The following is a 14,664-nucleotide window of genomic DNA, read 5'->3' as shown; positions in this document are numbered from 1 at the left end:
ATCTTGACCCCCTCGGCGCTCACACTCACCCCGGGGCAGGGTCCCGGGGCTGCTTGACCCTGGGGAGCCCAAGTAACTGGCCAGAGGCACAGCTGGCCAGGCTGTCACGGGAGCCAAGGGCTGCCCACCTGCCCGGGGAGCCAGCAGGATGTGGGGACAAACGGGGTCACCCTCCTTCCTTCAGCAGATGCCCCTGTCTTAGGTACCATCCTGTGTGCCCATGGAGCACAAGCTCCAGCCCAGACTGGCACACACAGGTCGTGGGGGAGGGGGAGGCACACCCCGGCCCCCTTACACGCGGCTGTCAGGAAGGGATGAGATGTGGACAAGCAGGCAGGGACAGAGAATTCGGGGCGGGGGGGTGGGGGGAAGGTCGGGACGGTGCCTGCAGGAGACCCCCGGGGGCAGGGGGGCTAGCGTGACCTGGCAGGGTGCTGAAGAAGGGGAGGGTAAGGGAGCAGGGGGCACAGGACCAGGTCCCACAGACTCTCATGGGGGGACAGGGACCCGTGGGAGAGTCTGAGCAGAAGGGGGACGTGACAGGGACACACAGAGGACAAGTGTGCAGTGCTGCGCAGGCAGGGGCCCATGCGGGGTTCCCACCTGAGCCACGGGCAGAGCAGAGCCGCATGTCCCAAAATGGAGCAGATGGAGAGGAGCAGGTTCTGCGGCCTGGGAGGAGAAAGCAAGAGTTGGGACATTTTAGGTTTGAGATGCTTCTCATACAAATTCTGAACCAATGAGACGGTACCAGAAATGCAAACCTGGTGACCACCAGGGTACGGCTGGTACGAGCCGGGGCTGAACAGTTCCCCAGGAGAGAGCCGAAGCCCAGCCCCTAGTCCTTGCAAATGGGACCTTCTCTAGAAAAAGGGTCTTTACACATGGAATTATATGAAGGATCTTAAAGTGAGACTATCCTGCATTTAGGGGAGGCCCTAAATCCAATGACTGGTGTCCTCTAAGAGTGAGGAGAGGAAGATCTGAGACACACAGAGGGGACCGCCACGTGAAGACAGAAGCCAGCCCCAAGCCAAGGACTCCTAGAGCTACCGGGAGCTGAGAGAGGCAGGAAGGACCTTCCCCTAAACCTTCACATTCTGGGTTGACTGTAGGTTCTGGCCGAGACCAGAAAAGATGTATCTGTTGTTTTTGTCCATCCAGCTTGTGGGACTTTGTGCCAGCAGCCCCAGGACACTGAGACAGTGGGCAGAGCGTCCAGCCCGGGAGAGGCCACCCGGGGAGAGGGCGCAGGCCATGTAAGGGTCAGGAGGTTGGGAAATCAGGGCCCCCAGCACAGAATGGGGAGCAGCCAGCAGGGCAAGAACAGAACCAAGTGGTGCCACTGATGCCAGCGGAGGAGGTGGATGGAGGAGGGGGTGTCAGTCACACCCGTGCAGCTGCCCACGGCCATGGGGACCTGCAGGGGTGTGTCCGTGGGCCGGGCAGAGGAGGACCTGACGGGAGCAGGCAGGAGAGAGGGCAGGACGTGGCAAGCCCGAGGCTGGGAAGTGAACCATGTGGAGTCATGACTGAAGGTGCCCCCTCTGCCCCTGGCACCCCCAACTCTGTCACCTCCTAATGGTCTCTGTCTTCACCAAAAGCTGCCCCTCCTCCTAGCATCTTGCCTTCCCCTCCACCCCAGGGCAGTGACTCCAACCAGCATTCCCCACGACCTTGACCACAGCAGCGGCTCACGGGAACCTCTGGCCTCACCCTCCTCCCCTCCACTGTCCACTTTTCAGAAATGCAAACCTGGTGAAAACCCCAGGAGGTCAAGTCGTGGGCAGCAGCGCCCTGGCCAGCGCTCTCCTACTGGGAGCTGTGCCAACAGTCAGAGGGCACCACACTACTTCCTCCCCCTGCCTGGTGCTCCCGCTGCCTGGCAGTTCTGCTGGAACACTCGGGCCTTTTCTGGGCGCGGCCCGCACGTGACTACTCCTCATCCCCATCATCATCCCCAGCGTCTGCCCAGTGGCTCGCCCACACCAGCCCTGCACATCTCTCCTGGGGCCTCACGTCCAGCCTCTGCTCAGTCCTGTGGTGCCTCGTGGTTTCCTTCCTCTACATGGTCCTTAAGGGTCAAGGACCTTGTCCTGCTGTGTCCCCAACAACCAGCACCGTCTCTCACCATCCACAGCATGGTCTGGATGGCGGCTCACGCCAGCTCCGCCTGCCCCGGTGCCCACATCAACTGGCTGTGCTTTCAACCTCTTCTGGTCTCTATTACTGTCACTTTTGTGGCTGCTGGCAGGAAGGGTCCCGTCCCAAGGCCAGGCTCTGGCTGAGTCATCCTAGGCCTGCAGAGGGCAGGGCAGCCACAGGCTCACCAGGCTGGTTTAACAGTCACTGGAAGAGCAGCAGAGGCTTTGTGGGAGGAGCTAAGTCCCCAGTACCCGAGTCATCCAGAGTCATCCGATACTCCATGGGAAAGCCACCCTGGCAAACGGAACATCTATGAACCGACGGGCAGACTGGAAAGTAACTTGATTACACACCTTTACCTTCTCGGCCGCAGAGACGTCAGGTAAGCGCACCTGTGTCGGGGGCTGCTTCCACATTTGTGCTATTTAACCCCGTACAGATGCAGCGGGAGGTGCGAGCGCCACCTTACCCAGAAGGCAACCCAGACCAGGGGACGTGCCCAGAAAGTGATGGGGCCCCCCAGGAGATGGCCTGGGTTGCCAGGGGCTCGCGTGCTCAGAGCTGCACGGCGGGAGCGGAGCTCTCCCTCCATCAGCCATCTGAAGGTCTGAGACCATTCAAAGTGGAAAAGAAAATATTTTATAAAACTTCCACTTAAAGAATAGGCAGGGGCAGCCCAGGTGGCTCAGCGGGTTAGCGCTGCCTACAGCCCAGGGCGTGATCCTAGAGACCCGGGATCGAGTCCCGCATCAGGCTCCCTGCATGGAGCCTGCTTCTCCCTCTGCCTGGGCCTCTCTCTCTCTCTCTCTGTCTCTCATGAATAAATAAAATCAAATCTTTAAAATAAAAAAAAATAAAAAACACACACAAACAGAGCCATAGATGCACAGCTCACCTACATACACATGACAGGTGCAGTACATGCACACACTGGCCCAGCCCTGTCCACTGAGAGGCTTGAGAAGCAGTGACACCCAGTAGCAACTAGCACTTAGTATCCAGATCTTGGCTGATAAATATCAATCCCCAGTACAAAGAATCAGGGCTCCTTAGAGAAGTGGCTGATTTGATCCTAGGGCTGGAACAGGGAAAGGACAAGATGAGCCTGGAACCTGTGCTCAAAAAATCATGGGGACTGTGGACAAACCAGCTTGCAGAAGCTCTCACTGGCCAAAAGTGGGACAACGTGAGCAATGAAGTATGATAGTAATTGGGAGTAAAACAAGAATCTGTTGAGTCCAATAAGATACCTAGGAATAAACCTACCCAAAGAGGTGAAAGACCTATACTCTGAAAACTATAAAACACTGATCAAGGAAATTGAAGATGACACAAAGATACGGAAAAACATTCCATCCTCATGGATTGGAAGAGCAAGCATCGTTAAAATGTCCAGAGTACCCAAAGCAATCTACACAGTTAATGCAATCCCTATCAAATACCAACAGAACTTTTCAAAGAACTAGAACAAACAAGCCTAAAATTTGCATGGCACCACATCTTTTGATCCCCCAAAACCAAAGGGATGTTGAAAAAGAAAACCAAAGTTGGTGGCATCACAATCCCACACTTTAAGCTGTATTATTAAGTTGTAATCATCAAGACAGTATGGTACTAGCACAGAAATAGATACATAGATCAACAGAACAGAAAACCCAAAAATGAACCCACAACTTTATGGTCAATTAATCTTCAGCCAAGCAGGAAATAATTATCCCAGGGAAAAAAGATATTCTCTTCAACAAACAGTGTTGGGAAAACCACAGAAGAATGAGGGACGCCTGTGTGGTTCAGTGGTTGAGCGTCTGCCTTTGGGTCAGGCCATAATTCTGGAGTCCCGGGATCAAGTCCCGCATCAGGCTCCCTGCATGGAGCCTGCCTCTCCTCTCTCTGCCTGTGTCTCTGCCTCTCTCTCTCTCTCTCTCTGTCTCCCCCTGTCTCTCGTAAATAAATAAAATCTTGAAAAAAAATGAAAGAAATTGGACCACTATCCTACACCATACACAAAAATAAATTCAACATGGGTTAAAGACCTAAATGTCAGACCTGAAACCATAAAAAAAACCTAGAAGAGAGCACAGGGAGTAATTTCTCTGACATCTGCCATAACATGTTTCTAGATATATCTCCTGAGATAAGGGAAACAAAAGCAAAAGTAAACTACTGGGATTTCATCAAAATAAAAAGCTTCTTCACAGCAAAAGAAACAAAACCAAAAGGCAACCTACAGAATGGGAGAAGATATTTGCAAATGACATATCTTAAAAAGGTTTAATGTCTAAAATAGTTGAAGAACTTATAAAACTCAACACCCAAAAACAAATAACCAAATTAAAAATGGGAAGACAGGGATCCCTAGGTGGCGCAGCGGTTTGGCGCCTGCCTTTGGCCCAGGGCACGATCCTGGAGACCCGGGATCGAATCCCACATCGGGCTCCCAGTGCATGGAGCCTGCTTCTCCCTCTGCCTGTGTCTCTGCCTCTCTCTCTCTCTCTCTCTGTGTGACTATCATAAATAAATAAAAATTAAAAAAAAAATGGGAAGACATGAACAGACATTTCCCCAAAGAAGACATCCAGATGGCCAACAGACACACGAAGAGATGCTCAACATCACTTATTGTCAGGAAAATACAAATCAATACCACAATGAGAAGCCACCTCACACCTATCAGAATGGCTAAACTCAACAACACAAGAAAGAAGAGGTGTTGGCGAGGACGCAGAGAAAGGGGAACCCCCTTGCACTGTTGGTGGGGGCAGACTGGTGCGGCCACTCTGGAAAACAGTATGGAGGGTCCTCAGAAAGTTAAAAATAGAGCTGTCCTACTAATCCAGCAAATGCACCTCTGAGTATTTACCCCCCAAAATACAAAAACACTAATTCAAGAAGACTTAAGATGAAGAAGGAGTAGAGGACCCTAACTTTGGTCCCTGGAATTCAGCTCAATAGTTACCAAATCATTCTGAACACCTGCAAAATCAACCGGAGATCTGAGAAAAGAATTGCTGCAGTTTTACCAATAGAAAAGCAACTGCTTTTTGCAAGGTAGGAGGTTTAGAGACCTGAATCGGAGGCCATATATGGGAAGCTAAACCGCAGGGGTAGGGAGCCTCTGAAAGCCGCTACTGGAAAGTGTTAGAAGCAGTGAACACAAAAATCAGAACTTTTGTAGTCTTCCTGAAAGGTGATCATAGGGATGGGATCCCAGGTGGGTCAGTGTCATCTCAGGGCCCCCGGGGTCACAAAAAGAACAAGAGTGACGGGCACTGAGGAGGGTACTTGATGGAATGAACACTGGGTGTTATATGTATATATATGTATATAACCCCACCTGGGCTGCCCAACTTTTTTTTTTTTTTTTTTTAATTCAATTTGCCGGGCAGCCCGGGTGGCTCAGCGGTTGAACATCTGCCTTCAGCCCCACGGTGTGATCCTGGGGACCCAGGATCGAGTCCCACGTCGAGCTCCCTGCATGGAGCCTGCTCCTCCCTCTGCCTGTGTCTCTGCCTCTCTCTCTCTCTCTCTCTGTGTCTCTCATGAAAAAATAAATAAAATCTTAAAAAAAAAAAAAAGTCATGGTTTCAGGGCCATGAGATCGAATTTTGCAATAGGCTCCTCGCTCAGTGGAGTCTGGTGGAGATTCTTTTTCCCTTTCTGTCTCTGTCTATGCCTCCCCCCGCCCCAATAAATAATCTTTACACTCTGAAAAAAATATAATACCTACCTAAAGTGTTGTTATAAGTACTAAATGCTAGCATTTGCAAAATGTTTAGTTGAGCATTTGGCATGTAGAAGGTATCCAGTAAATGTTGGCTACGTTGATTGGACCACCAATCTACAGAAACACTGTTCTCTGTCAAAATTATAATAGTTGGAAAGTATTTATTGTCTCTTCATTTTTGCTCAGTTTAAATCATGATAAAGTAAAATCTCATATTGAAAAAAAAACAAAAACAAAAAACGAAAGCACCCAACGGTGGCAGAGTTCCTAGGCATCAGAGCGGGGATCCGGCTAGGTGTGGCCATAAAGCAGAACTGAGGCCCTGAGGGGTGACCCTCTCCCGGCAGGGGCCCAACAGGGACAGACCGTGGCGGGACCCCCCTCCCTGCCCTGGGAGGAGAGAGCAGGAGCACACAGCAGGGGTCTGCAAAGTTCAGAGACTCCAAGGGTGGGGGGGGGGGGGAATGTTCCTGCCTGAGATAGAAATGCTCCCCAGGTAAACACAGGGAGTAAAGAGTGATTCTGTGGGGACTCACGAAGAGTGGGGGGATGGAGATCGGGGTGCCACCTCTTTCATCCCCACCTGGTTCCTGAGCCACCCTCACTGAGCCCGGCTCCCCCAGCAGGCTCCCCCAGCAACCGGGGTGCAATCCCCAGGGGCACAGACACCTGAGAATCAGGGCAACAGGGCCCTCCCCCAGAAGACCAGCAGGGACTTCAGGCTGATACCAAGTTAATTAATTATGCAGAATTGCAAAACTCCAGCTCTCAGGGGAACAGTATATAGCATTTGTGGGTTTTTTCTTATGATTCTTTAGTCTTTCAGTTTTAGATTTTATTTCTTTTTAGCTATTTTCTTATTTTATCAATTTTTAAGTCTTTTTTCTTTTCTACATTTACATGTCTTTTTTTTCCACTTTTTGCTTCCTTTCCTTGTATTCAATTTTATTTTTGTATATATGTAAGTTTCTCTTTCTTTCCTATTTTGGGATCTAGTTGCTTCTAACAACAAACTAAAATACACCCAGGATCTAGTTTATTGTTCTGTTCAACTTCTTGTTTGATTTTATTCTTGTTTTTTTGTGTTTTTGTTTTTGGATTTTTGGGGTTTTCTGGGTTTCTGTTCTCTTCTGATTTGTTTAGTGTGTATTTTTCTGGTATCATAGTTGCTATTTTGTATTTTCTCTCTTTCATCTATTCTTTTCTGGACAAATGACAAGATGAAAGAACTCACCCTAAAAGCGAGAACAAGAGGCAGTACTCACTGCCAGGGATTTAGTCAATATGGATATAACTAAGAGGTCAGAACTAGAATTCAAAACATTATGATTATGAAGATACTAACTGGGCTTGAAAAAAAGCATAGAAGACACTAGAGAATCCCTTACTGGAGAAATAAAAGAACTAAAATCTAATGGTCAAAATCAAAAAGGCTATTATTGAGATACAATAAAAAATGGAGGCTCTAACTGATAGGATAAATGAAGCAGAAGAAAAAAAATCAGTGATATAGAAGACAAAATGATGAAGAATAAGGAATCGGAGAAAGAGAGAGATAGTATAAAGTGAAACAATATGGAATAACTGGGGTCCCAGAGGAAGCAAAGTGGGGCAGAAGGATTATTTGAACAAATTATAGCTGAAAACTTCCCTAATCTGAGGAAGGAAACAGGCATTCAATTCCAGGAGGCACAGAGGACCTCCCCTCCCTTAAAATCAATAAAAATAGGTCAACACCTCAACATTTAATAGTGAAGCTTGCAAATCTCAGATACAAAGAGAAAATCACAAAAGCAGCTCAGGACAAGAGGTCCTTAACCTACAAGCATTGAAACATAAGGCTGGCAGCAGAGCTGTCCGCAGAGACCTGGCAGGCTAGAAAGGACTGGTATGATATATTCAGGGGCTAAATGAGAAAAATACGCAGCAAACAATAGTTTTTCCAACAAGGCTGTCCTTCATAACAGAAAGAGAAATAAAGAGCTTCCAGGACAAGAACACCAGGATGGCTCAGTGGTTGAGTGTCTGCCTTTGGCTCGGGGCATGATCCGGGAGTCACCAGATCGAGTCCCACATTGGGCACCCCACAGGAAGCCTGCTTCTCCCTCTGCCTGTGTCTTTACCTCTCTCTGTGTGTGTGTCTCATGAATAAATAAATAAAATCTAAAAAAAATTTTTTTAATTATTTTTTTATTTTATTTATTATTTATGATAGTCACACAGAGAGAGAGAGAGAGAGAGAGAGGCAGAGACACAGGCAGAGGGAGAAGCAGGCTCCATGCACTGGGAGCCCGACGTGGGATTCGATCCCAGGTCTCCAGGATCGCGCCCTGGGCCAAAGGCAGGCGCTAAACCGCTGCGCCACCCAGGGATCCCAATTTTTTTTTTTAAAGAGCTTCCGGGACAAATGAAACTAAAAGAATTTGTGATCACTAAACCAGGTCTGCAAGAAATATTAAAGGGGATCCTTTGGGCAAAGAAAGAGCCCAAAAGTAACAATGACCAGAAAGGAACAGAGACAATGCACAGAAACAGTAACTTTACAAGTAATACTTTGTATCTTTCAATAATTACTCTGAATGTAAATGGGCTAAATGCTCCAATCAAAAGACACAGGGTATCAGATTGGATTAAAAAAAAAAAAAAAAAAAAGGCCCACTGATATGCTGTCTACAAGGTGTGTTTAGACCCAAAGACACCTCTAGATTGACCGTGAGGGGGTGGAGAACCATACTAATGGACATCAAAAGAAAGCTGGGGTAGCCATCCATATATCAGACAAACTAGACTTTATTATTTTTTAAGATTTTATTTATTTATTCATGGGAGACACAGAGAGAGAGAGAGAGAGAGAGAAAGAGAGAGGTAGAGACACAGGCAGAGGGAGAAGCAGGCTCCATGCGGGGAGCCCGATGCGGGACTCGATCCCAGGTCTCCAGGATCACGCCCTGGGCTGAAGACAGCGCTAAAGCACTGAGACACCTGGCCTGCCCTAAACCAAAGATTGTAATAAGAGACGAAGAAGGACACCATATCATAATAAAAGGATCTACCAACAAGAAGACCTAACAGTGTATATATTTTGCCTCTAACTTGGGAGCAGCCAATTATATAAACCAAGCAATAACAAAATTTAGGGGTACCTGGGAGCCTCAGTGGTTGAGCATCAATTCTTTTCAGGTTCTCTGAAAGAATTAATTAGATTGATAAACCCTTAGATAGACTTATCAAAAAGAAAAGAGAAAGGACTCAAATAAGTAAAATTATGAATGAAAAAGGAGAGATCACAACCAACACTGAAGAAATACAATGATAAGAACATAGTATAAACAACCATATGCAAACAATTTAGACAATTTGGAAGAAATGGTTGCACTCCTAGAGACGTATAAACTACCTAGAGATGTATAAACTACCAAAACCGAAACAGGAAGAAATATAAAACCTGAATAGACCCATAACCAGCCAGGAAATTGAAGCAGTCATCAAAAATCTCCCAACAAACAGGAGTCTAGAGTCAGATAACTTTTCAGGGGAACTCTACCAAACATTTTAAAGAATTAATACCTATTCTTCTGAAGATGTCTCAAAAAATAGAAATGGAAGGAAAACTTCCAAACTCTTTCTATGAGGCCAGCATTACCTTGATCCCAAAACTAGACAAAGACACCCACCCCAGAAACAAAAAATTACAGACCAATATCCCTGATGAATATGGATACCAAAATTCTCACCAATAGGATCCAACAGTACATTAAAAGTATTATTCACCACAACCAAGTGGGATTTATTCCTGGGCTGCAAGGGTGGTTCAACAGCCACAAATCAATGTGATACACTGCACTAATAAAGGGCAAGAACCATTCGATCCTGTCAATAGATGAAGAAAAAATATTTGACAAAGCACAGTGTCCTTTCTTCATTAAAATTCTTCACAGCATAGGGAAAGAGGGAACCATCTTGAAATCATAAAAACCATCTATGAAAAGCCCACAGCAAATATCATTCTCAATGGGGAAAAACAGAATTTTTCCAAGGTCAGGAACACAACAGGGATGTTCACTTTCACCACTGATGTTCAAAATAGTACTAGAAGTCCTAAGCTCAGCAATCAGACAACAAAAAGAAATAAAAGACATCTAAATGGGCCAAGAAGTCAAACTCTCAAAAAAAAAAAAAAAAAAAAAGTCAAACTCTCACTCTTTGCAGATGACATGATATTCTATGTTGAGTAATCAAAAGACTCCACCTAAAAATTGCTAGAACTCATACAGGAATTCAACAAAGTGACAGGACACAAAATCAATGCACAGAAACCAGTTGCATTTCTATACACTAACAGTGAGACAGAAGAAAGAGAAATTAAGGAATTGACCTCATTTACAACTGCACCAAAAACACTAAGATACCTAGGAATAAACCTAACTAAAGAGGTAAAGGAAAGATCTGTACTATGAAACTTATAAAACACTTATGAAAGAAATTGAAGAGGACACAAAGAGATGGGAAAACATTCCATGCTTATGCATTGGAAGGATAAATATTGTTAGAATGTCTATGCTACCCAGAGCGATCTATACATTTGATGCAATCTCTATCAAAATACCACTAACATTTTTCACAGAGCTGCAACAAATAATCCTAAGATTTGTATGGAACCAAAAAGACCCCAAAGAGCCAAAGGAATGTTGAAAAACAAAACCAGGGCAGCCTGGGTGGCTCAGCAGTTTAGCACTGCCTTCAGCCTGGGGCATGATCCCGGAGACCCGGGATCGAGTCCCGTGTCAGGCTCCCTACATGGAGCCTGTTTCTCCCTCTGCCTGAGTCTCTGCCCCACTCCGTCTCTCTCATGAGTAAATAAATAAAATCTTAAAAACAAAAACAAAAACAAACCTGATGGCATCACAATGTCTGACTTGAAGCTGTATTACAAAGCTGTGATCATCAAGACAGTATGGTCCTGGCACATAAATAGACACAGAGATTAATGGAACAGAATAGAGAACCTAGAAATGGACCCTCAACTCTATGGTCAACTCATCTTCGACAAAGCAAGAAAGAATATCCACTGGAAAAAAGACAGTGTCTTCAACAAACGGTGTTAGAAAAACTGGACAGCCACATGCAGAATGAAACTGGAAACTTATTTTGTGTAAGAAACTTTTTCTTACACAAAATAAACTCAAAATGGGTTAAAGACCTAAATGTGAGACAGGAAACCATGAAAATCCTAGAACACAGGCCACAACCTCTGTGACCTCAGCTACAGCAACTTCTTGCTAGACATGGCTTCCAAGGCAAGGGAAACAAAGCCAAAACGAACTACTGGGACTTCATCAAGATAATAAGCCTTTGCACAGCTAAGGACACAGTTGACAAAGCCAAGACAACCTACAGAATGGGAGAAGATATTTGCAAATGTCTTAGCAGATAAAAGGCTAGTACGCAAAAATCTATAAAGAACTTTATCAAACCCAACACCCAAAAAACAAATAATCCAGTCAAGAGAGGGACAGAAGACATGAATAGACATTTCTCCAAAGAACACGTACGCATGGCCAACAGACCCATGAAAAAATGCTTAACATCACTTGACATCAGGGAAATACACATCAAACCACAATGAGAGGGACGCCCGGTGGCTGACTGGTTGAGTGCCTGCCTTCAGCCCAGGCTGTGATCCTGGAGTCCCGGGATCGAGTCCCGCCTCGGGCTCCCCGCAGGGAGCCTGCTTCTCCCTCTGCCTGTGGCTCTGCCTCTCTCTCTGTGTCTCATGAATAAATAAATAAATAATCTTTAAAAAGAGAGAGAGAGAGAGAAGCAGGAACCACCGGATGTGCCCACTACAAGAGCTGTAAGAGGCGATGCAGGGGCTGCCAACCTCGCGGGAGGGCCGCTCACCGGTGAGAAGCACCTTTGTTTTGAGGAGCGAGGGCCGCAGTGTGTAGGGATGTGGTCACAACACCCAGAACTTACTTTACATGCTCAACAGGCACACACAGCCAAACAAACCGTGGGCAGACCAACAACTGCTGAATCCAGGAGGTAGGGGATCTCCCTTCTACTCTTAACCTTTATGTCTCAAAATGTCCATTGTAAATATTGGAGGAAAGTCAGAATTTTATCTCAAAACCAGGGATTTGCAGTCCTCTCTATCAAAACTGGTTACAACTTCAAGGTCTGACATTATCAGTACACCCATTGTAAATGGAAAATTTGACATCTGTGCCCAAAGCTTTGAAAACATGTGCTCCCTCTACAATAGGATATCATGCAGGGAATTCTTTAAAGGGGGTGGGGGGTGGGAAACTCCCTCTGTTGAGTAAAAACAGGGGCAGAGCAGGAAGGGGCCGAACATTCGCGCAGACAGGACACCACAGAACCGGAGGAAGGAGCCAGCAGGTGGCGCCGTTGACCCAAGAGGCCCAAAGGCGCCCTGAGCCCACAGGCAGCACGGTCCCCTGCAGGGGCCACCTGCCACTGTGTTGCCCCTAACTTGCGGAGCCCCCCTCCACATCCCACTGCCCAGCACAGCGCTCCACCAGCGCTAGGTACTAACGCTGGCCCGTAGCCGCAAGCAGCCAGGCACGCGGCTCCCCGCACCACTTCTTGGGCTCAGGAGGAGGCTGCCAGCCGAGCCAGGCCCAAGCCACGATCTGGGCGCCCAAGGGAAAGCCACCATTCACTGGGAACTAAACGACAGGCATCCGACCCAAGGATGGGCAGTCAGCAAGCTCATCTGTAGCAAAACCTGCTTTGTGGGCAGCCCGGGTGGCTCAGCGGTTTAGCTCCCTGCCTTCAGCCCGGGGCCTGATCCTGGAGACCTGGGATCGAGTCCCATGTCGGGCTCCCCGCAGGGAGCCTGCTTCTCCCTCTGCCTGTGGTTCTGCCTCTCTCTGTGTGTCTCTCATGAAAAAATAAAATAAAATAATAAAATAAAAATACCTGCTTTGTTAAGCAGTATGTAAAAACCAAGGCTAACATGAGATTTAGAAAATCAATCAGTTCTTATCTCTTCTCACCATTACACAGAAAAATAAATTCCTCTTATGTTCAAACTTACACAACACTGTCTTCACTTAACATTACACAGAGCTCTAAGATGCAACTCAAAGAATTGCCAGTCCGATGTACTTACAATATCATGGTTTCAAAGGGTTTGATGTAGTTTTTATCTATCTCTTTTAAAAGTTTCATCCAATAAAAAAAAGACACACCATTTTTTTAAAGATTTTATTATTTATTTATGTGACAGAGAGAGAGAGAGACAAAGATAGTGACAGAGATAGTTAGAGAGAGCATGAGCAGGGAGGGGAGGGAGAAGCAGGGTCCCCGCTGAGCAGGGAGCCCAACACAGGGCTCGATCCCAGGACCCCGGGATCATGACCTGAGCTGAAGGCAGACACTTCATGATTGAGCCACCCAGGCACTCTGAAAAGGGGACACATCATTTACTGAAGTTGCTACTTTGGTGCCCTTTCAAGAGTTCTAGCCGGACTAGTACAGATGAAGAAAACACAATTTTCCAATCTCCATGTACAGAAATATTAAAACTCACTAGTAATTAAAGAAATACAAATTTTTAAATAATAATCCTTTTTCATCTAGCAATTATTACATTTAAATAAGAGTCCCACACTTCCCTAGCAAAGATGAAGTGACACCTGGAATCCTGAAGGAGTCCTGGGACTCAGGAACTGTGTAACTGGTCTGGAGAGCAATCTGACCATAAACACATTTAGCCAAAAACCAGGTCACAGTCTTCTCAAAATCAACCTAAGAGGGATCCCTGGGTGGCGCAGCGGTTTGGCGCCTGCCTTTGGCCCGGGGCATGATCCTGGAGACCTGGGATCGAGTCCCACGTCGGGCTCCCTGCATGGAGCCTGCTTCTCCCTCTGCCTGTGTCTCTGCCTCTCTCTCTCTCTCTGTGACTATCATAAATAAATAAATAAAAATTTAAAAAAAATCAACCTAAGAATATAATGTTAGTGTTGTGACCTTAAAGGTGGACAAAAATACGAAACATGGTCCAAATCCGATAGGCAGGCATTTTACTGTTTTCCATGCGTTCCTGTCCAGGTGGATGGGAAGAGTAAGTTTAGTTTTTCAGAAAAGGAGAGATATAAACAGATTGTTTGAATTCCACCAAGTGGTGAAGTGTTTTGTGCTCTGACCAGGTGGACGAATCAGGGAAGACACTGCATGTGGGGTGGAAGGTGGGCCTGTCTTCTCTTGTCACCCCAGCCACAGCCCCCTAGCTGAGGTGGGGCTCCCACAAGGGAGCTCCTGCGGGTCTGAGAAGATTCAATGATGGCTTTGGACAAGGGGGTTGTTCAGCCCTGTGAAGATTTAGATTTTAATTTTTTTTAATTTTTATTTATGATAGTCAGAGAGAGAGAGAGAGAGAGAGAGAGAGGCAGAGACATAGGCAGAGGGAGAAGCAGGCTCCATGCACCGGGAGCCTGACGTGGGATTCGATCCCGGGTCTCCAGGATCGCGCCCTGGGCCAAAGGCAGGCGCCAAACCGCTGCGCCACCCAGGGATCCCAGATTTTAATATTTTTATGTTAAGCTTCAGAATAAAACATGTATTTGACTTTATTTAAGGTATTTGTAGTATTTAAGAAAATTTGGCAAATTAATCTCACATTTTAGCCTTGACTCTTCATTTAAAGTATGCAATAGGGAACCTGGGTGGCTCAGTGGGTTCAGCATCCTACTCTTAGTTTTGGCTCAGGTCATGACCCCAGGGTCATGGGACTGAGCCCTGCATCAGCTCCCTGCTCAACGGGAAGC

General features: G+C 46.6%; 1 protein-coding gene across 8 annotated transcripts in view; it reads right to left on the bottom strand.

Annotated features, from left to right (window-relative positions):
- The window catches only part of PKNOX1 (PBX/knotted 1 homeobox 1), a 62,296-nt gene that overhangs the window by 32,026 nt on the left and 15,606 nt on the right, over window positions 1-14,664 (bottom strand). For 4 of the 8 annotated variants that reach the window (XR_004811018.2, XM_025462084.3, XM_025462086.3 and 1 more), the window contains exon 2: window positions 604-672. The exons of 2 other annotated variants lie outside the window; for them this stretch is intronic. The gene's annotated coding sequence lies outside the window, so the exon portion shown is untranslated. Of the gene's footprint in view, window positions 1-603; window positions 673-2,131; window positions 2,314-14,664 lie in introns of those variants that run through there. 2 more of the 8 variants (XM_025462085.3, XM_049104509.1) reach the window with 2 other exon arrangements.

This window comes from Canis lupus, chromosome 31, assembly GCF_003254725.2.
Source record: "Canis lupus dingo isolate Sandy chromosome 31, ASM325472v2, whole genome shotgun sequence".
Lineage (NCBI taxonomy): Eukaryota > Metazoa > Chordata > Mammalia > Carnivora > Canidae > Canis > Canis lupus.
Note: the sequence above shows the minus strand (reverse complement) of the source record. Positions and strands in the feature narration are given on the sequence as shown.